This window comes from Colias eurytheme, chromosome 16 (assembly GCF_061535395.1).
Source record: "Colias eurytheme isolate Ceu_HAF_F1 chromosome 16, ilColEury1 Martin Lab GWU primary, whole genome shotgun sequence".
Lineage (NCBI taxonomy): Eukaryota > Metazoa > Arthropoda > Insecta > Lepidoptera > Pieridae > Colias > Colias eurytheme.
In genome coordinates this window covers 4482270-4505036 of record NC_142995.1, presented here as the reverse complement: position 1 = coordinate 4505036, position 22767 = coordinate 4482270, and the positions used below count along the sequence as shown (strand labels likewise).

At 32.8% G+C, this 22767-nt stretch overlaps 1 protein-coding gene across 4 annotated transcripts in view; it reads left to right on the top strand.

The window, feature by feature from the left end:
* Positions 1–22767, top strand: part of Dg (Dystroglycan) — a 67228-nt gene that overhangs the window by 24468 nt on the left and 19993 nt on the right. For 3 of the 4 annotated variants that reach the window (XM_090110598.1, XM_090110594.1, XM_090110596.1), the window contains one exon: positions 13013–13060. The gene's annotated coding sequence lies outside the window, so the exon portion shown is untranslated. Of the gene's footprint in view, positions 1–1534; positions 1685–13012; positions 13061–22767 lie in introns of those variants that run through there. The other variant, XM_090110595.1, reaches the window with a different exon arrangement.

Sequence of the window (22767 nt, the reverse complement as noted above, 5' to 3'; positions counted from 1 at the left end):
TATTCGACTTCTAACCGAATACTATTGGGTTACGTATTAAGAAAACAAAGCTATGTAATTACAGTTGACGTGTTAGTGACCACAACATTTACGACCTGTTGCACCTTAAAGCTAGTCTATCCATTGTTTCCAAGGATATTGTATCGCATTTCTAATCTATACTCTCTAATCTAAAATTAAGTTTTGTTCATTATAAATTTCACGTAAGAGTTAACTATTAATTTCGTTATTGAAAACATAATGAGGTAGGTAATTAATACATCACGTTATGTCTTATGACAATTACACCTTATGACTTTCGAAGTATTTCCTATCTCCATTTCGAAAGATTCTGTTTATATGGGCTTGTCACAAAAGATAAACAAAGAAGAAACGTAAATATGCAATTAAAACCATTCCGTTTGCGTAACCAAATTCATTCTTTCTTTTCCTCATACACAATTTCGTCAAGACTCACGTAGTACCTTGGATCTTGTTTGCTCTGCGATGTCTGACCTAAATTGCAGAGTTGATAATGAAAAGCTCCGTCGCCTCAGCTTCGTAATTTCACGCGGCCCGTCCCAGCTTGCTAGTTACTTTCTGTAATCACTGTCTCCGAATATATTATATCTCATATATTTCGAACATTCACCTGGGCACGCAGTTAGCAACTTAACTCCCTAAGGACAAGTTTAGCAATATAGCAGATATATGGCGTGCTTGATGCTCGTGATTAATACCACTAATGTTGCGTTTTGTGATAATATTTTTGTTTGTATTTTTAGAACACAACCTGTTTCGTGTGTTGTCTAGACTCACGATATATGTTAGTAAGCCAAGTGTTCGTAATACTATTTGACAAGTTATTCGTAATTGCAATCGTTCACACTTTACGCGTTGCGACATTTCTTTGCCTGGACGAGTATAATTGCGTGACTGTCTCTAATGCTCACTTCCTTTACAAGAATTTCTTTTGAGATACCGATGTCTCGTAAATCATCGTTTCTTTGTTGTATTTATATTTGAGTCGCGCGGTTGATATTTTTAACACATTCTATAATATGGAATATTTGAAAATATTTAGAAGCGCTTTCTTCACATATTAATCGTTAAATGTGATGTGCTTGATGCTTGCTCTCGTGATCACTCAAGAATTTATTCGTAAGCAAAAATGTAAAAATTAAAATTAAAAAATAGGTTAAAGAACCTTTTTTAAATTTAATCTTTAGGAGATAATATCAAACGAAATAAGTTAACAGGGAAGAGACATTATTAAAAAGGTAACAGGTATCAACTATCTCAACCTACTTTTCAATTAACGCATAATAACATTTCGCAGAAAAGCAACATATAAACCGCGATGACAACCAACATAATTTCATAGAAAAAGCAAAATATTCCTTCCGTATTTATCAACATTAATTAACCATTGAAGACACTTAGCATATAATTAATGTCATAATGTTTGGTGAAATAATATAGGATACTCAGCTGATCTCAAGGGGGCTATACTGTACAAGTGCGTAAGACGCGGGGGGAGGGGATACTCTGGCGAGTGCAGTCGCCTCCCTTTCGTCAGCGACGGTGGACGTATCGGTCTGTGTCCCTTTTAACTGCGGTGAAGTGACTATTTGTGAACTTGCCACTACTAAGTGTTCTCAGTGCATTTGGAACTAATTTCCCGTCTATTCCTGCTCATTTCCAGGTACCCTTATCTAATTTTTGTAAAAGATTCACCGTAATTTGTAATTTTTCAATTTAAATGCGGTCAAATAATGCATTATGGTAATGTAATCATCATCGTAATAATTTGAGAGGGTTGATAGCGAGGTCGGCTATTGATTCGCACCCCTAATAAAATTCACGCCGAGAACTGCTCCCAGTTTCTCATAAATTGAGAGGGAATCACACTTGGGGTTCGGTGCAGTCAATCTTAGAATTATTTTTACGTGACATAAACTAGCTTGATTTCTAAACATAATAAAGATCATATCAGGATTTTTAGTTAATGTCCTTTTATTTCTATGAATATTAAATTCTATTTAGAATTACACGATAGAATTTATTAAATGTTATATTTATGTTTATGCTATCAGAGTTTATGTCACTGATTGTACATCAGGTAGACGGCCGGTCAATGCCCATTCTTCCGTTGTTGCCGGGTGTATCATGATTTATGAGATTCCACATTATGGAACACACTAGACACTAATAGGTGCAAAAGATCGATTTCCATCGAGTTAGATTAACACCTTATATGAGCAAGCATTACCCAATTGTCCTCATTTTGCCATTACGATGCTATTAAAGGCTTTAATAAGAGGCTCTTAAGTCCTTTAATAGGCCGGTGATTATGAAAATTATGACGCCGTGTTAAATTAACGTCCTTCTTTTAATTAAAGTATATTAAAAATTATAAACCTTGGCCAGGTTCTCACTTAGCACTCGACTCATTACCAATCAGAAACTCTTTTGTTTTTATACCAAGCTTAACGACATTGAGCTATTCATGTTGTATAATGGCTGTTTTAGGTAATTACAAGCCTCTTAAGTCGACGTCATCATTTACATGTTTAGAAGTAGTTTGAACTTAGGACGTGAAATATATTCTGAGCCATAAAAAGTTGGTTAATTTATCGAATGTCATCTCACACGCAACATTCAGCACGGGTTAATGTTGTTACTTGTTTTATTTGTATTGTTGAAACAAAAACTGCACGCACAATGCACTATTTATCTATTAAACTGAAGAAGGTGTATTAGTTTGCGTGATATAATTTTAACAGTTCCTACTTAGGTTACCTATCGCCAGAAATAAATGTCTGTTTCACAGTTGATTTACTATTTAACTGAAAGAAAAAAGTGATCAGTTATATGGATGACCAGGGCAGACGAATAAAAGGATTTCTTGATGCCATTTCTTAGGAATAAGGTAAAATATACTTATCTAGTAGACTAGTAATTATTCACTATATTGAGAACATTATTACTCAGAAAATATGCAGAAAGCTTTAGATTTAGGCGCAAATAAAAACCAACAGAGTGTCTTTAAACAATTACTTATTTCTGAGTAGGCACGATGATTCAACTTAAAAGTGAAATCAACACAAAACCACATTTATTACTGAACATTTATTTTTATTTAGGTCGTCATGATGATCCAATGAGTATTTAAAATAATAAATATTTAATATTATAATATCTTTTTTTAATATTTAACGTTGTTGGTCTCTTGAAAATTTGTCTCTTATTCATAAAATGATACCAATTTATAACAGCCGTCTATCTACTCGAATGTAGATTATATATACTAAATTACCGAATTACCATATATATTAAACTTCAATTAGATTGATAGTTTAATTTTACAGAATAAATTTTACTCCAGATATTGTGAGCCTGTAAATACGGGCTATAATTTCATCCATCTAATTGTTAGAATATTACGTAGAATTTGTAACTAGAAACTAACTAATATTTAGTTCTAATTTTTTATATGATTAAGGGCCGGTTTTACCGCTTGATTATGCCTATGTATTTCAAACTGAAACTGAAAAACAACTTCATGGGTTGGTAAGGGAATATTAGATTCAGTTGAATATCACATTTTTGTTTTCACCGCTACTCTACTTTATCCTTCATAATAAAACCTGTTAAAAAATAATATTTTAACACAATTTTTTTCGGGAACAACTTTAACCGACTGAAATCGACTCATCTGAGTAAATTGTTCCAATTATTACATCGTCGAAAATTAAAGCTTCGGAAAAAATAACATCTATATTTTCCTTACTTTTGAATTGTTATTTTAAATTAAAATAAAAAGCTTTCCCAGAATTCATAATGGAACTTTCTATTTTCAACCTAGAAATGTAACAAACAGAGTTATTAAAGTTTGTGTTAGTACTACAAATATTTACTTCACTACTACGTCGCGACCAATGTTAAATGTTATATACTATTTCACATTAAAGTCACATAAAATTAAGACTTAACTTAAAAAGGATGCCGAAAACGATTCATTAATTTGGCTTTCACATTCCAAAAGTACAAATAAATGAATTTCATTTTAATATCGTACATTGCACTTCTGCCGGTGGTCAGTCAACGGTAGTTTATATACGGTGGTCGCAAGTGACGCAACGATGCATGTCAAATGCAGTTTCATGGCACTATAACATTAACCTCTACTTAAATAAAAGAATATAAAAACTTTTATTTATTAAAAGTACGTACTATAAATCACATTTAGGTTAAGTGGTAATAGAGCCTAAATCAACAAATACATTTCATAAAAATATGTTTATACTAAAACGTCCCGCTTCTCAATAAGTAGTGGGACTTTCTAAAGTAATATCGTTGAACGTTTGAGGTTCGATATTTGTAACAAAACGGTTATTATTATATGAGCGAATTTTCACAAGAGTCATAGGGCTAAGTAGGAATCATTATACCCTTAGCACGATTTTATTGGCGAGATCATTGCTCCTACAATTTCACAAAAACTAGATGATACGGGATAGCTGTTGTAACCATTTCAGCCCTAATGCCTCCAATAAAATAAAAGCAGGTTACCTAGAGCCATACGGCGATAACGAATATAGAAAATGTAATATGATATAAAGAAAAGTTGTTCGTAAACGATACTGTTATTGTTCTGTAAAATATATATTTTCGCTAACAAAAAAGACATAGGTGTTCGTCTCAAAGTTGTTTTTATATTGCAAACGCTACTTTGTATTTCACTTTTGATCTTTCGCAACTACTCAATCAATAAGACATTTAATTAAATGTCTGTATCTTAATCACGTCTTAATAAATAGGCTTACCAAAATAAGCGAAAAAGCCACGAACAAACATTCACATAACATTGACATCATTAACTTATTCCTTTATGCCGTAAGAATGGATATAGAAATAGATTTTTGTTATCCTTAGCATGAAAGGGCTTTGTTATATTTGAACAAATCCGAGCATTCTGCCTTCGCAAGCATGTGTCGAAAATGTGTTTCATTTGTTCTGACATCTTGTATTTTAGAAACGGGAATTTTGTTTATTTATTATGGTATTTACTTGTGTTCGCTTTCAGTTGTTTTTATTAAAATTTTCAAGACAATGTGTAAAACAACGCAACGTTATGAATTATTAACGTAACTCGATAAGTTACGTACGAACTGAATTTACGTAATTCATTTATTTATAAAAAAAAATAATAGGGTCATATTATGGTCATTGATAATATTTTATTACATTCTATATTGCATTCTTAAATTCCGTTTAATTCAAAAACAATTTCACGGCTTCAAAATATAACGTCACATTCGTCGCACCCAATCTCAGAACTACTAATTGGTTTTTCTTTCACCCCTTTAAAATTCAGCACCCATAACAATTGCCCCAAATGGAGGCGGAACTACTCAATCCTCTTAGCTGAGAGTGGGAAGGAATAAATCGAATCTTTCCCCAATTCTCATCGTGTCAAGCTGACGAAGCATAAAATCGATAGCAACTCGACGAAGAGATCTCCGGGCCTCACGCATCCGCTATATCGATTGTTCCCGGCATCTATTTTACTCAGAACAGGTGCTCCTGTTTATACGATTTAGTGTTACACTAAAAATGCCAACCGTGAAGATTAATACAATTTATGTCTATCAACAGTGTCGATTTTGGCTTTACTTTGCCGCTCAAACGGGTTTTTATTTTTACCATTTAGATAAATATTATGAAAAACATTACTTTAAACATATAAATAAATTTTAACACCTAGTTAGATAAAGCTTTTTTGATGTAAGCCAACTAAAATGCCGTCCTTATTTGTATTTGCTACTTAGCGGTAATGAATATAATTACCTCGCAACAATTAGCTTGAAATGTCTAACAGGGAAATCGTATTATCCCAAAGAGAGAGCAGACGGAAAGCGTATTACCTCAGCAAACAAGAACTCGTACAATTTTACCTTAGACATGATCTCAAGTCTCAACAGCTACAAATTTGCTATTAATAAACAACACTATTTTCTTCACACAAAATAATTGTTAGCAATCAAGTCAATCAAGAATGAAAAGTTTGTCGATATAATACATATTTAGAGATATACAGAACTGATTGCAATGATTGCTATCGTATATATTACGTTGATGAGTAAACATACGATGTCACATTTACACAGCTTAATTAGGTACACGAAAAGTATAATGAATATAGTTTAAAATTCAACGGTAATTACACAATGTGCGACCACGCTATCTATACCTACATATACCTATCAATTTTATCGATCTCTACAATTAGCTGAAAATGTAAAAGCGTCTGCAGTCTAGTGGGTACGTGTATGTAATTAAATACATCCGTCGTCTAGTCCAAATGTGTGACAAAATATTTAATCCAACTAAATATTACGACAACTTATATACTAAGATTTCTTCCAATACGACCACTGAGTTTGAACTTATATTTTATAATATAGTATATCAATCACAAGCAAAAAAGCTACATAAATTTGGCACAAAACATTTTGTATTTCTATTTACCTAGTTTTCTTCTTCATGTTAACTAAAACTGTAAATTTTCCTCAATCCAATTCCGTAAATAAACAACAGGAAATTGATTTAAAATTCGTTACGCAGTACTGAATCAAATCAAAGTGAATCTCGCGTAGTGACCAAAACTCGATCGTTTCAGACCGCTTTCAATACCTATGTCTATTTCAACTGCATTTCAGTTATATGTATAGTTGAATTTATTAAATTGATTCAAGCTCAAAAAAAGGAATAGGTATGTTAAATGTTTGATATTGAATGTTTCATTTTACCGTGTGTACGTGTAATTTAACGAGATAAAATTTTGTTGAGCTATTGAACAATGAAATCCTTTATAAAATATATTTTAACAATACGAAAATGTACGATCAAATTACATACAAGCAGAACACTGGTGTTTTAAAAGCTATTAGCTTCAACTTCATAAAAGTAATAAACCGGGCAAATATTTGAAAACGTTCATGTTGCGAAGGCTTCGAATTCAAATGCAGAAAAATGTGTGCCCAGTGGGTTGGGTAGTTCTGACTCCACGCTAAGCTAATATTTGGCAGTTATGCAAAATGGTTGCCAGCCAGCTGCTCTGCCAACGCCTGCAATAACTGCGAGAACGAAGCCTATTTTTATTTATGGGGTACGAGATTTTGTATCTGTCGAATATGCGAATTGTAAAGGGGTTGAAATTAACTTGTGATTTCGTTTGTATTGCTTGATATTATTTGATTAATGTGACAACAATCCGCGCCTCAATGCTGAAATAATATTTTTAGTTTTTAAATATACGAACAACTTGACTACCTACTTCGCTCTACCAACAAATCGAACTAGCAAACTAGCTTTTAGAAAACAACCGTATTCAATATAATTATAGTGTAGACCTACACTTGAAGAAAGAACAACTGAACTCTCTTATTTTCTACACTAAACAATCCATACTCTGATCGAGTGTAAACACACTACTAGTTTTATCTCAACCCCTATAACTACTCGTAAACTAATGATGCTCTTATTTCTAGTGCTGAAGACAATTAAGTTCGCAACGACGCTGAATCCAAAACCTTGACTCGTTGATCACGAACTTTTTCTATCAAAACATTAAAAATGACGCGACGTGTGCACAGACTAATTGCTTTTATATTGAATAATGCAAACTGCAGCAATTATGCTATACGAGTAAAAACATAAGATCGTCTTGTATCTCTTGAATGTCGGTAAAAGTGATCTTGAATATTTCCTAATATTCCGTTGTGATGTTTCTAATTTATTTCTTCGCTATTATTGTTATACTCTTACTTGATTTTCTTCTGTTTCTTAGTATCGATCAAACGATCTTACAATTCTTACATAACTTGAAGTAGTTTCCACATACCGAAACAATCGCGTGACCACCTAACCCTTTAACCTACGAACCTTATGGAACCTTAGTGCATTAGTAGCGTATAAATTAGATTAGTATATCTAACTCGATTAACCCGTTTTACACACGAACCTTAGTCCAAGTTTAATAACGAAATATTCCATTTAATCAAGCGATAAGCATCAATGATTTTCTAGTTTGATCTTGCCGACATTTGAGAGGCTGAACTGTATATTTACAGTTAACAGATCATATTAGATTGTATTGTGTATAAATCTACAAATTTCATATAAAACAATTGTTTATAAATCCCAAAAAGAATTCAATTTGAGGGCGACATCGAATAATGATTTGAACAATGTCGAGTTTGCTCTAGATACAGTATTGCTGCGTCAGAAAATAATAAGAGTTAATTGGCTTCTTATAAATGCAGTAGTCGTCAATAATTTATAAGGAATTGTGTTCATGTATTTGAATTAAGCGTGCGGTCCATAATACGCGTCATTGAATGCTTATTACAGCTATTTATTAGATACATTAGACTATTTATCTTTTATATAAACTATTTACTTGTCGTTTTATTTTCCTCGTCACCAGCATGTGCTTCAGTGATTTGTTTAGTATTTATATGTATTTAAATGATGCAATATTTTATGGGACTAGTTTCAAATAACTAATATAAAATGTATAACCATTGCCACCACTGTATCTAAAGGTATGTTAGTACTATTAAGTATTCTGTGCTAAAGGTGAAACTACGATTTGATTTATAGGTAACTTCAATATTTAATTCTCACTATGTTACTCGGTAAGGTATTCGTTTCTAACGGTGAGAGAATTTTTAAAACTATCGTGTAGTATTTGGATTAAATCGGAATATAAAAAACAAATGCTCTCTTTAATATTAGTTCAGATTACATCTGCCTTCCATCACAAATTTAATCACAAAATAATTATACTCGTTTTACTCGTAACATAACACCAAGTCGATATCAGCAATACGTGTCATTTGTAATAGTTGTAAAAAGTTTGAATTACACGCAAAGACCTTCAATAATATGATCGTAAAATGTAATACCTACCAAATGCGAAACTTGAGAACTCGGTATTTAATATACTTTGGTTATCTTATTAGTTATTATAAATCAGATGAGATATTACTGTGATAAAAAGATAGCGATTGCACATTATTAATCAACTTTGCTCTCATGCTGTTGCATTATTATACAATTAGGTTTATTTCAGATATTGCAAAATACATTTATTTTGATACATTTCTATCAAGTGCAATATTTTAAGTTCCCCGCCGCTGCAGTAATAATATGTAATGCAAGATATCTAACAAGACCACACTATAAGAACCTCGCATAATTTCAGCCATGCATTGCATTTACAGAGCCGACTTTGTATTTATTATTCCGATAGCGATAACACGTACGTTCGTCTGACGTTCAGTTTTTGCTTCATTTAAACTATTTAATCTATAAATGATTTCTAATATATTTATCCATGCAATATGTGAACAGTAATGGATTGAATAGCATTAGAGTGAACATGCAAATGTATTTTAACTAGCAGTTCGTTTAAGTGAATGAAAGCAAGTCAAAATATTGGAATAGTTACGCAATGTGACACGGCTGCGACAATTGACCGACACGGATGACATCATGTAACCGGCCCGGCCTCCACACTCCATAAGTCACTATGTACATTAATCGGTGGTGTCGAAACATAGGGCTCTTGACTAGTTTGACTGCGCCCATTTAGTTCGTTTCGATCTATTTAACACATCATATTTATTATTATTTATTACGTCACCTGTATTTGAGAAACATGAACTTCCATTTAATTTATTAAGAAATCATTGATAGGTACAATTTTCATATACCTATAGGTAGGTATAACGTCGTGTAGGGTTCTCTTCTTTATATTTTATCCCTAATTAAAATTGTCTGAATAGTCAACACGGGTAAAAACACATTCAAAGAAGTTCTTAATGGACGTAAAGATATGTAAGTTATTGTTTGTTCAATGAATGAGACCGTCTAGTGTCGGTGAACCTGTTCTTAATGAAAGACAGGTGAAATATGAATAAATGAAGCGTTTCCAAGACGTCAAGTGGATATAATGCAGTTTTTATTCTTGGTAGTTGGTACGATATTCCGTATAAGTATTCTCTGTTAACAGTCTCGTTTACAAATTGCTTCACATTGCGTTGGATTTATTTTAATAACAATGTTGTTTACTGAATAATATAGGTATAGGAATTAAGGTAATGTTACACAATCTTAGTAATAAGAACGGCTCCGAATTCCCAGTCTTTTTAAGCTGTCACAACTAAGCTTCTTAAGTGAAGCTTTCAACGGACGAAAAAGTCCGCGTTAGGGTTTCAGCTTTCCCGTAAGCCTTATTCGTAAGCTCCCCTACATTAATTGTTTAACAAGTTAACAACCAATAGATATTTGTACAATACCACTGACATGCTCCATTACATCCCCTTTTTCAATTTCTGTATAATTGTTCCCTAAATTAATTACTGTAACAGCTGCTATCGATTTACGAGCCAATTAAAAGGCAATAAGAAAAATTGATCGCCGTGTTATTTTAACTGCCATAGGATAAAATATAATGGATTGAACAATTTGGTGGTCTGAGTTTTTTCTGGTTTATTGGCTCTTTTATACTTTCTCTACAAAACGGCCAAGGGGCATCTCATTTTGTAACGAGAAGTGATGCGAGAATGTTTAAAAAGCTATAGATGCATGTGATATACTTTTTTATAAATGTTAGGTGTATTAGAAATAATGTAAAAGTTAGCAATTCCTATGTACCATATGCATTGATACAAAAATTTTGAATCAACTATTAAATACGATATTTCAATAAAATCACAATTAAGTATACAATGGTACAAACCACATATTACAAGACTATCATGAATAATTTAAAAACGACCTTTAAACCACACTTATTTTAATTCATAAACGTTAATTCGTTAAGATCAATAAAAATCGAACAAGCGAACATTTTTCACAAGTTAACACATGAGATTAGTTATTTTTAGCTTTTGCTTACATTCAGCCAACGTGAAGGATGCATGAACTTGCTAAGTGTATTGGTACATAGTGATTCATCAGTGAACTCATGTAGACACTGGGTTGAATCAAACCAACGCATGTGTGCAATACGTAAATCATTTTATGACTGCAATTTATTTTTTAAAGTGAAACTTCTTAAGCGCGTTGAGAGTAAAATTTCAAGATCGCATTATGCCAATACCGTCACGTCATGGAGTAAGGCGACGATTTTGGTATAGCTTTTGAATCTTGCCAAAGAAGTTTTATTTCTGACACTTGTGCTCGGCAGACACGCTCGAAGAAGAAGTTAAAGTATTGTATATTAAAGGGATTTTTAAACGTAGTCATTATTGAGGAATAGTAAAATAATGAAACGTATGTATAAAACCACTACTAATAAATGTAGTTCAAATATAATTAACCGTATACCTGGTATAAAGCTACAAAAAACTACAAGAACATATGTTTACAAGTAGATACTACTACACTTTAAAATCTATTATAAATGTAAAATGTCCCAGAAAGATTTTCCGCATAGCAGCTTACAACTTCCTTATTAATCTCTTGAGATATTCACGATTCTTAAAATATTTAACCGTTTAGAAGCGAAAGTAATTGGGAAAGTTTTAATGAATAATAAATTGAAAACAGCAAAGGTGGTGTTGGATTTTTCTTGTTTTTATTATATTGGAGAGATTCTTGTGTGTATCAACAATGTTTTTAGTGACCATACTGATACATAATAAATGATATTTTGACGATTAACTATGTTTCGTTTTGGGTACTCAAACATGCGCGTGAAAATAGTACAAAATTATTAATGTTTAGAACCGTTATAAAATATCATACTAAGTATTTAATAATTATTTTAATGAGTTATGCTCTAAAAAAAGCAATCACTTAATTGCCTGGATATGACTATTTGAGCTATATCGTTTACAGACGTTATAAAACCATAAACAGTAAAAATTTTAAAGTATACCTACCATCTAAGTGAAAATGCGAACACATTGTTCAAATAAAAATGTTCACATTATGCTCATTGTGAGTTACTACAGCAAAGCCTTAAGAAAATTCCAAACGTTTTTTCCGCCCGTATAACGCAATATTCTCAAATAGAATTCCGCTCGATAAAATATTTTAAATCCAGCAGCCGTTGTAAAAGCCAACTCTATCCTCTGTAGAGTCCACGAAGTTCATTGAATGAACCTTTTCAACCACTTTGTTTCAAACTGTGCCAGGACTCGGGACAGAACCTACACGCTTGAGTTTGTGGCGGCGGAAATGTTGTTTGCTACTAGTTGTCTGTGTATGATGTGCTTAACGAACATAATAATACTTTATAGTATACATTTTGCGTATAGTAAAATGGTTTCGCACATATATTACAATTTCTTTATAATTTATGTGAGAAAAACGCCAGAATTCCAAGTAAAATGCGTATTCATAATTTATTGCAAAATGAGCAAAGCTGTGCCGCGGTCATGAAATCATATAAACCATCATACAGCGGTACGACGGATGTTATACCCTGTGTACGTTCCGCGAAGTTTTAATAGCCTCTCAGATATCCAACGAAATTATGTCTAACAGTTCTATAGAGCGGTGAGCGGTTCTTTGCGCGAAATAATTGGAACTTATTAAGTTAATAGTTAATTCCGCTCGCTCTTCGTGCTGTGGTTGTTGGCGTCGTAGTACAAAGACGGTTACTTAAGTTTTGAATTACTCTGAAATTGTCACGATTGCGACTGTATTTCTTCGTACTACGTTATAAATTTTTCTATAAAACGACTCACTGCACACGCAATCCGTCAGCTATTTTCCCTTTTATAATATGCCACGTTACGTTGAAACTTTATAGCTATATTCCAGGTTTAATCCTAAGCTCTACTTAGAAATTTTAATACTTTTTTTATTATTTTCGTACAAGCAATAATGAATCTAACTGATTCGTATTTGATTACAGATTTGCGTGATGACAACGACTTGAATGTCGCCAAATCACGCCAAGTCAATCGAGGTCAACTCTTGTAATAATTTATTGCTATTGTTGTTTCAGGTTTTAAAGTTCCTGCAACGCCGTCCATCGCGGCATAAATATACACAAGTAAGCTATTTTGCTTTAAAAACTAGTTCATAACTGATGAATATAATGAATACTGAATGAAATAAAGAATAATGTTTACCAGCCTTTTTACCATCTCAATTGCGATTACAATAATGGTAAAAAAATGTATGTTATAGGAACTGAATTGTGGCAATGTTTCATTATGTTTTGCGTGCTTAAAAAAGGAAATTATTTCCTGATCATATCGACACGATTTTCAATACATTAGCGTTATTGAAGCGTGTATGACATGGGGCTAAAATCGAAGTGTCTGTTTGTACCACGTTTGTATTGTAGTGGGTACAAATGACTGTCAAGTGTTACAACTTACAGGCACTATGTTGTGGGTCTAACCAGCGTGGGTTAGTGCACTGTCTAGACGGGGTGTTCGTAACGCGTAAATCACTCCTTCCGACATCTCCTGAATACAAGTCTGGGTACTGCTGGAACATTTGCGCGATTAGCAAGGAATCTACAATATCGTAGACGTTGAACGTGTCTATAAGAAATAGTCGTTAAGATTAGCGTATAGACTAGAAAAACTTTTAAAGCTTTAATTGCAAGTTGCTTAGTAATCGTGTAGTGACAAAGTAATCGTAAAAAAATACAATACTTATATGTATTTGCAAATTTTGCTGAATGTTATTGTTGTGTACAATAAAATTTTTAAAAATGTGGGTCAGTCTTGAGAAACTGGTTGAACAAATATCATAAGCCTTAACCTCCATTAATTTCTCGTTTTACGGATTTATTATTTTATAATTGCATATTAAATGCATCTATACAGTGTTGCACTAAACCTGCATTAATTTACGATACTTATACTTGTACCAAGCAATTATAAGATAAGAACGACCTGGTAAAAAACCCAAGGAAATCTTTCAATTCTCTACCCTTGTACGAGTATAGTATACATATATACACACACATGCAAACCACGTTCAGTCTGGAGAGAGACAAATAAATCCCAGTTCCGATGCGTCCACAATAAAGGACTATATAGGTCTGGTGCGGTGTAAATCACGGCTCCGTGCAGCGAAATGGCTGACGATCACATTATGTAGTGAGCTCTTCGAATTGCCAGCGAATTCATTTTAAAATGGACTCACAAAAAATGCTGCTTTTATCGTGTTTTTTACGCCACGGTTTATTGCTCTTTCGAACTGAGTTTGAGATTTATGGTGAATGGAGAGAATTGGTTACATTTGAGTATAATAGAATGTATTCTTTTTAGCTTTTATGTCTTACACATGCTCGTAGTTTAGAAATTTCTATGATAGTTATAAGATAACATTTTGTACAAAAGTTCTGGTGTTGAAAGAGAATGAAATGATGTTAAGCTCTAAATTTTTTGAGAAATAGACACCCATTAACACATGGATATAAATATTAAAGAACCACCTAATAATACATTAACATAATTAGGATCAAAACGTTATGAAAGGAAACAACTAATGATGTCCACGTAACGCATCTATTCGATCTGGTAGCTTGGAAACGCATGGCCCTTCATAAATTTTAAAAGAAACAGTTGTTTAGTTCCGCTATTTATAGGTAGGTACCTACAGTATCTTGGGAATTCTCGTCGCATCTTTTATAGTTACCAGAAACATTCCTATTATAATAAAACAAAAGTTTCATAGGCGTTTAAAAAATAAATATAGAAATTAGGGAAATTGAAATTGGAATAGGGAAATATGTTATCGTGTTTCGATCTTTGATGAAAAGCGCAATCATAATAATTCGACTTGGTAGGTATATATATATATATAAGGTAGGTACTCGATAAGAATTACATACAAATTTTCATCCAGATCTCAAACGTGGGCAAAAGACATAAAAAATGTGCAATAATCGTTTATTTATTTATTTGAGAACATTTGCCCCACATAAACCTACACCACGAAATAAATATAACTAAGACACATAATTTAACGTTTGAAACGTTGCAATACATTATAATAATTAAGTATAACATACTTAGTCCGGGATACATCGCCCATTTTTGCAAGTGATTACTATCAAGCTAATTTTTCGTGAGTAGCTTTATTTTGATGAGATGCCCAATAATTTCATGTACAAAACTCTCGATTGTGGTAGCTACCAGAGGAAACAAGGATAAAATATTTTGATTTGATGGTTCTCAAATATTAATTACTAACTGAATGTTTTTTTTTTTGTTCAATCTCAAGATAATTATCTAAATTATTCGAAAAAATATTTGTCCTACAAAATCTATGGTTTGATCAAAGAGTCCCCCTTTCCAATGTGTATCGATAACGAAGTCATCATAAATGATTACTAACCAGCTGATTTTTTTATTTTCACGTATTTAATACTTATATAATTCAACAGACATATTGTCCTACAAATTGCGTAATAAATATTTGAGAACCGTCAAATCAAAAATTTTTATCCTTGTTACCTCTGTTAGCTACCACAATCGAGAGTTTCGTACATGCAATTATTGGGCATCTCATCAAAATAAAGCTACTCACGAAAAATTAGCTTGATAGTAATCACTTGCAAAAATGGGCGATGTATCCCGGACTAACTCATATCAACTGCTGACAAATTATTATAAACTAGTGGACCTAACTAGGTCTCCCAAATCAACGCGTATATGTTTCTACTTATTTATAAAAAAATCCGAAGAATGTCCAGTAAAAGCTTCCTGCAAAATACATTTACTACTAATTAAATTTCTAACAACTGCGTTGACCTTACCAGATCATAAAACTAGGCCTCATAGAGCAGTTTAGTGCGTGTAATAATAGTGTTACGACTTGGCACGAGCTAGGCCTATCACCTGATTTCGGCTGCCAATTCATTAAGATACTGAGTCATTGACTGTTATATAGAAGTTGCATAATCTCCTGAAATATCACACACGTAACAATATATTTATGCATGATTTGCCGAGCATACAGCTAATACCTTATTACCTAAAGTAATGACAGTTTTACTTGTGTAGTTGTATATAAATACGAATTTGAATTGCATGAACACTAATAAACACTAAACCTATTTAATGCTAACAAATGTCTCTCATCAATAAAACCTATTTTTCTTCATCGAAAATAACTTAGCGCAAAATCTGAATGAAGCTTATCGTAGGTGCCTACTCATCTGAAAATAAACTACGTCTATGGCGAGTGTAGATTTTATTTATAGTAAGTATAGCAATAATGAACTTGTTCTGTTAACAGTTTTATTCGAGCAATGATATATATGAATGGTGTAATTCTGAAAACTAAAACACGCTTTCATTTAAAATGCGTTCATTTAAGAGCTCTGAGAAGATTCCTTTGTAAAAGAACCAAAGCATACATGATTATCGAAGCTGGCTCATTAGCATCTAGTTCTTTAATTAGTTCCATTAGTTAGGAACTCTTGAAATATAATTTCCTGTAGAAATATGGCATTTCCGCGTTATTACAGGCGGAAAAGGAGAATTTTTAACAAACGACGACGGAGTTTGCATCGTATTACCTCACTAACTTTATACATTTAAGAGCTTCATTAAAAAGTTATACGGTATATTTACATAGTAACAGGTTATCCTGTTAAGTCTCTGAAAGTAAACAGACTCTTGAATATGTTTACTTTAAATGCCTTTTCATGCGATGTAAAAATCGTCTACAAAAACATCGTCTATTGCATTTTGAAAAATGAACGTTCAAAGTATAATTTCACTTTTAAACAATTCAAGTGGAAATGTACTCGACATAAATGGAAAAGTAAATACCACATCAAAGCCCAGTCAAGTTTCTAATCCACAATGCGCACGTGTATGGAGGATGGAATTTCATATTTATCTCTCGTGTCTCTATCATAACGTAGCGCAGCGAAAACTGTGTCATATCCAGGCTAAAACAAACATTTACACGGCTCGATAAAATATTAATTCCATCATAAAGCAGACGGCGATAATTCACCAGTAACAATAAAGCATGGGCAGAAAATAGACGTGCCATTTTGACGGCCCCATAAAAAATATCCGTTAACACGTGGTCGATTTTAAAGGGCAGTGCGTACACCAAAAGAATCAGTCCCTTTTCCTTGAATCAGATATGACTTTATTCAACTTGTAAGATCTTTTAAGCGTAGCTTCGTTAGTATATATCTGGCTGAATATTTATTTTCATTTAATATTTAAAAGAAAGTTACTTCAAAAATACTTTATGATTTTAGATCCTTGCTCGATGATAAATACGTATCGTCGTAAACGCAAAGTATTCCATGAACTGCCCTCGCTAACAATTTAAACCTTTACCCCTATCCATCTATTGGGAAAAAGGCTCCAACCTTTAAGCTTCATTTTTATCTCGAACGTCACCTGCGGTGCTCGTCTGTCGCCCAAGGGTGAAACAAAGGCTTTTTTGCCCTTTACGTAACAATAGCGACATGGGTGGGCTAGGCTACCGCCTCACAGATATAAACACAACAGGAGAGTAAGTCACATACATATTTATAGCACCTCAATACTGGGAATGACAACGGTGCACATGCAGCCAGCACGTGACTTCCGCTGTCGAAACGGTAGCATTTAAAAATATCTCATTTGGAATGAGTGAAATCATGGCAAGTGAAATAAGCTCCTAGAAATGTCATACTTTTTTTAATTGAAGTTACGCTTGTAATGTAAAGCAGAAGTATACTGATATAATTTATACTTCTTAATCGAGTCGTATGTGATTTATCTTGCATAAAAAGGCTTTCAAAATATGCTCAATTAAAATTTATAGTATCCCCATTTCTCTTTATCGTAGTTTCCACAGGTTTCATAAATGCCGCTTGAATTTCGCAGTCCTTAACAGATTTTGTCAAAGTATTCAAAGGAAAGGTCTCCATTTTCGCCCAAATCCCGGTTGGACTGCTCAAAAGCTCCTAATTTAAAAATAAGCAGCTATTTTGGGTATCAAAATTTACTGTGGGACAAAATATTTTATATTTATCATATAAATTATACTTCATTTACCAACCCATATTAAAACTATAGGTTTTATAGCTTTATATGGCTTCAAATGTTAATCAAAGGTCGCTTTCGGTTATGTTAAGGTAATTGTTATAACAAGGAAAAAGGGTGCACAATATCCCAATCCCTATGAAGCCACTGCACCGTTTTATGTATTTAGGTTAGCAGGGATAGCTGGTAATCAGGTTTGATACAGCTTGAATAATTCAAGAGACAGCTGATTGAATATTAACGATGAAACTTCGGACATAAACATGAAGCTATCTACTAGTCGCCTGTCTTGTTATAACGTGGGTATGGAGGTGAATATCATAACTAGTCTTCTTGTTTAAAAAAGCTTGTGGCTTGATGTCATTCTAATATAACAACGAGACTGACACCCAATCGTAGGATATTTTTAATTGCTTTTAGTAACAAGTTAAGAGTAAAATTAAACGACTGTCTTAATTTTATGAATAAGAACTAGACTTTCCTTTCACTTTGTATAAAATGTTCATTAAATCATGACCCTATGAATTGTTTGTTTTAAAAGATTTTAATTAATTGTTTTTGTCTTGATACAATACAACCAAAGTTAAATAAACCACGTTATTATGTTTGCCCAACAAATGCAGGGGACCAAATTGCTTTTATGAACCGTTTTTCGATTACAGCCGTCCCTATTTCTTTGCGATTTATTTTTGTTCCTTCCTTATTTTACTTTGTAATAGCCGTACGTCGGTGAAAAGTTGATAAGTAAATATAAATTTCATTTTGCAATATTACTTCTCCCTGCGTTCATTGTAACCGCAACATTTCATGACTATAAAGGTCACAGAAACTCATTTTGTAAGAAGATATTATTACACACATACATGTTGATTATACGAACTGATATAAATTTTGACGCATTTATCTCTTATAATTGAGCTGGAAGCAATCTTACAGCGCAAATAAAACCATTCAAAATCTCCAACATCGCTAAAAATGCATTAAATTGCCACTCGAATCCAATCAGTAGTGGAATGTTTATGGTTCGTCTTGTTGTTAGTACTAAGGTAGTGATAACATGATTTTTTGAGCCTTTCGAAAATACCAGCAACCCTATTACGTAGGGCCCTATTGTTAGTAAAAAATTTTAAGAAATTTCCTTCCTACTTCATATAAACCGTAAGTTAGTACATTGCACAGCAAAATGTTAAATTCGGTAAGCTCTCATAGCGGGGGAAACTTAAGATTTCGTCGAGGGAAGAGATCCATTGTACCAACCCTCTAACTCACCCCTCATTGGGGCTGCCATACTCAAAGGGACCCGGAGCTGCGAATACGAGTACCTAAATACATTTGTAATATAACTTGTAGTTTAGTTTGACGCACGTTGGTCTAAAATTTACAGTGGCAAATTCAAATACGGGTTACACTGCCCGTCAAACGTGACGTGCTCAATCCTTTGCTAAGCCATAGTTACCAGTTAAATGATGGAGCTATGGAAATAGCTAGTAGGCGATTTGAGTAATCAATGATAATACCTAACGGTAATATGTACAAGCCATGATAAAATCAAACATCATAAATATAGAGAGAAAAAACAAAAGTATCCGAGTGCCTGAGGGCGGGATTGTTAACTTACGGACTTCCTGCCCGTTTGCTTGTTCAGAGATAAAAGTAATACATCTAACTTTCTGATAGGACACAAATGATAAAACTGCCTGTCTCGTGGCCGTTAGCACATGGCAGATGTCTTTTGTATATATTGGCAGATAGATTTTTACTGCGCAAGCAGGTAATCTTAACCTATGTGGCAGATGACTTTTTTACCTCTGAAATGTGTATTATTTATTGTTACGGCATCAGTATTATTATCAAATCTTAATAGCCTTTAAGCGTGTAATATTATAATCCCATTTATAAAATAAAGACCCGTAACAATTAATTAATCGCTACAACAACAATCCTAATTTAGGTATTCACTAACAGGAAACTATTAAGAGAAGCAAGCTAGGCAAACTACTTGCACATAATAAAGTTCATCGCTTCTGGGAAAACTAACAGTTTATCGATAACAGTGATTTATGAAGCTGGGCTTAGTCGTATAGGAGCTACCAACGTTGACAAGTGAGAATTTTAGTATAGTTGGTTTTTTGATATATTGTTCCTCTAGCTATTTCGGTTAGAGTCCGCGCAGTCTGGCTGGCCGGAGTGGTTGCGTTCAGTAGTGCGCATCTTATCTGCACAGGAAATTATCCTTAATTTAAAGTCATTTTTTAACGCGTAATTTTTAAACTTTTGCCTTTAGATAGATCCATCAATCATAATTTTTTTATTGCAAGACGTTTTTTTCGTTGTTAAATAGGTGCCAGACGCAATTTTTAATTTCGTTTTTATAAAAAATTCAAATTATTTTAGAATGTCTGTAAATTTCATATTATGTTCTTCAAACATAATATAATCTAAAATTAATTAGCCAGACGCTAATTCGATTGTTAAGTATTAAATATGTACAAATAAAAACGTAGTGAAAGTAGGTAAGTATAACAATTTGATGATTGTGTATATGGAGAGATAGTTTAAAGTGCAAGACAGATAGAAAGGGTCGGCCGCGAAAATTAAATAACAATAAACAATAACTTTTTTTTTTCGAAAATATAAGATGCATAGAAATTGAATTGTTCCTACTCTAGGATTCCCTGTGTTGTGGGAATAAGTACCTTCCATTGGTACATTTTATTCCTTAAGTTAAAAATAAACTATAAGGGTACATCAACAATCTTTGAAATCATCTTTGAAAATCTGGATGGATATGGGTGTAGGAAATCATCAGCGATATATAAACGTTAATGAAATATACCGAATACTTGGAGTATCTTTATGTAAATCTTTGCCATGCTTCCACGCGATCACCGGGTGTGATTACACACCAGCATTTTTTAGAAAAGGCAAAGTCAGACCTTTTAAAATATTGGAAAAATCGAACGAATATCAACTAGCTTTTCAAAATATAATTACCGATGATGAAGAAATAGTGAAAAGTACCTTTATAACCCTTGAGAAATTTATTTGTCAAATGTACGGTGTCCAAAATTGTTGTAATATTAATGATGTTCGATTTCATCTGTTTTCAAGTACTTTCAAGTGTAAAAAATCTGAAGAAAACTTTGCAAAAAAATTTCGATACTTCGACTCTTCCAGTTTACCACCCTGTAAGGCTGAATTGTTTCAACATTTATTAAGGGTTCGCTATGTGACTAAGCTATGGAGAAATGCACACCAAAAACAACCGACAGCTTTATCTCCAGTTGCTTCTGGTTGGACCATCAACAAAGATAAATACGATTTTGTTTGGTTTGAGGGAGAGCAATCACCTTCCACAGTTGTAGATGTTATTATTCAAAGTAAGTATTGAATAGAACATTAATCAAGAAAAACTAAATTATTATATCATAACGAACAAATCTTTTTACTTTGAATAAATGAATTATTATTTTTTTTGTTACAGATAATGGAATATTGGAAAACAATAACAATTCCTTAGACGGCTTAGACGATAACATAAATAATTCTGACAGTGAGAGGGAAGATGATGATGATGATGATTATGAAGATGGCTTTTTAAATTTAACAATGTAATTGTTTAACCTTCATTGATATAGTTTTTATTCCATTCTTTTTAATGTATGGTAACTTTAATTTATTTTTCACTTTTATGTTTTTTTTTCATTTTAACTTTTTAATTTATAAGAACAAGTGTAAATAATATTGTATTCTTGCAATTATTTCCTGTCGCATAGTTAAAATACACTAGCTGATGAGCTGCATGCTTCATTACTTTTTTTTATTTATACTCATTTTTTAATACTTAACAATCGAATTAGCGTCTGGCTAATTAATTTTAGGTTATATTATGTTTGAAGAACATAATATGAAATTTACAGACATTCTAAAATAATTTGAATTTTTTATAAAAACGAAATTAAAAAATGCGTCTGGCACCTATTTAACAACGAAAAAAACGTCTTGCAATAAAAAAATTATGATTGATGGATCTATCTAAAGGCAAAAGTTTAAAAATTACGCGTTAAAAAATGACTTTAAATTAAGGATAATTTCCTGTGCAGATAAGATGCGCACTACTGAACGCAACCACTCCGGCCAGCCAGACTGCGCGGACTCTAACCGAAATAGCTAGAGGAACAATATATCAAAAAACCAGCTATACTAAAATGACTTCTTTTTCAACGTTAATAGCTCCCGTACCATAGTATGAACGAGCTGTGTACACAATACACGCTTAACTGATTTTAGTAGAATCGCTTGTGGCGCTAATTTACATAAATATGTACTCCTATAGTTTTGGCTTTACGTGACACTATTTATGCTTTGTCTTTCTACTCACATAACTACTAAGTATATACCGTGTACTTATGAATATTTTACCGGACACTAATTTGATTTCCTAACTGTTTCTTCATACAGACACGATATCCTGAAATTCGTTTTGTACGTGATTCTTATATTTTTGTTCCATGTAATTTTTATTGTACGTTATTACATTTTCAATCTACAATCTCTCAGCACATCTTAAAATAATTGGAGTGGATTTGTGTTTACATTTAGCAAATCGTTGCGATATTAAACATCTGTGAGAGACTACAGCGCTTACACAAATTGCTTGATTTACGATAATAGTATCTACCTTAGTAATGAATTTATCCCTTTGCGCGTTTGGAATTCGTGTTCATATACATCATAT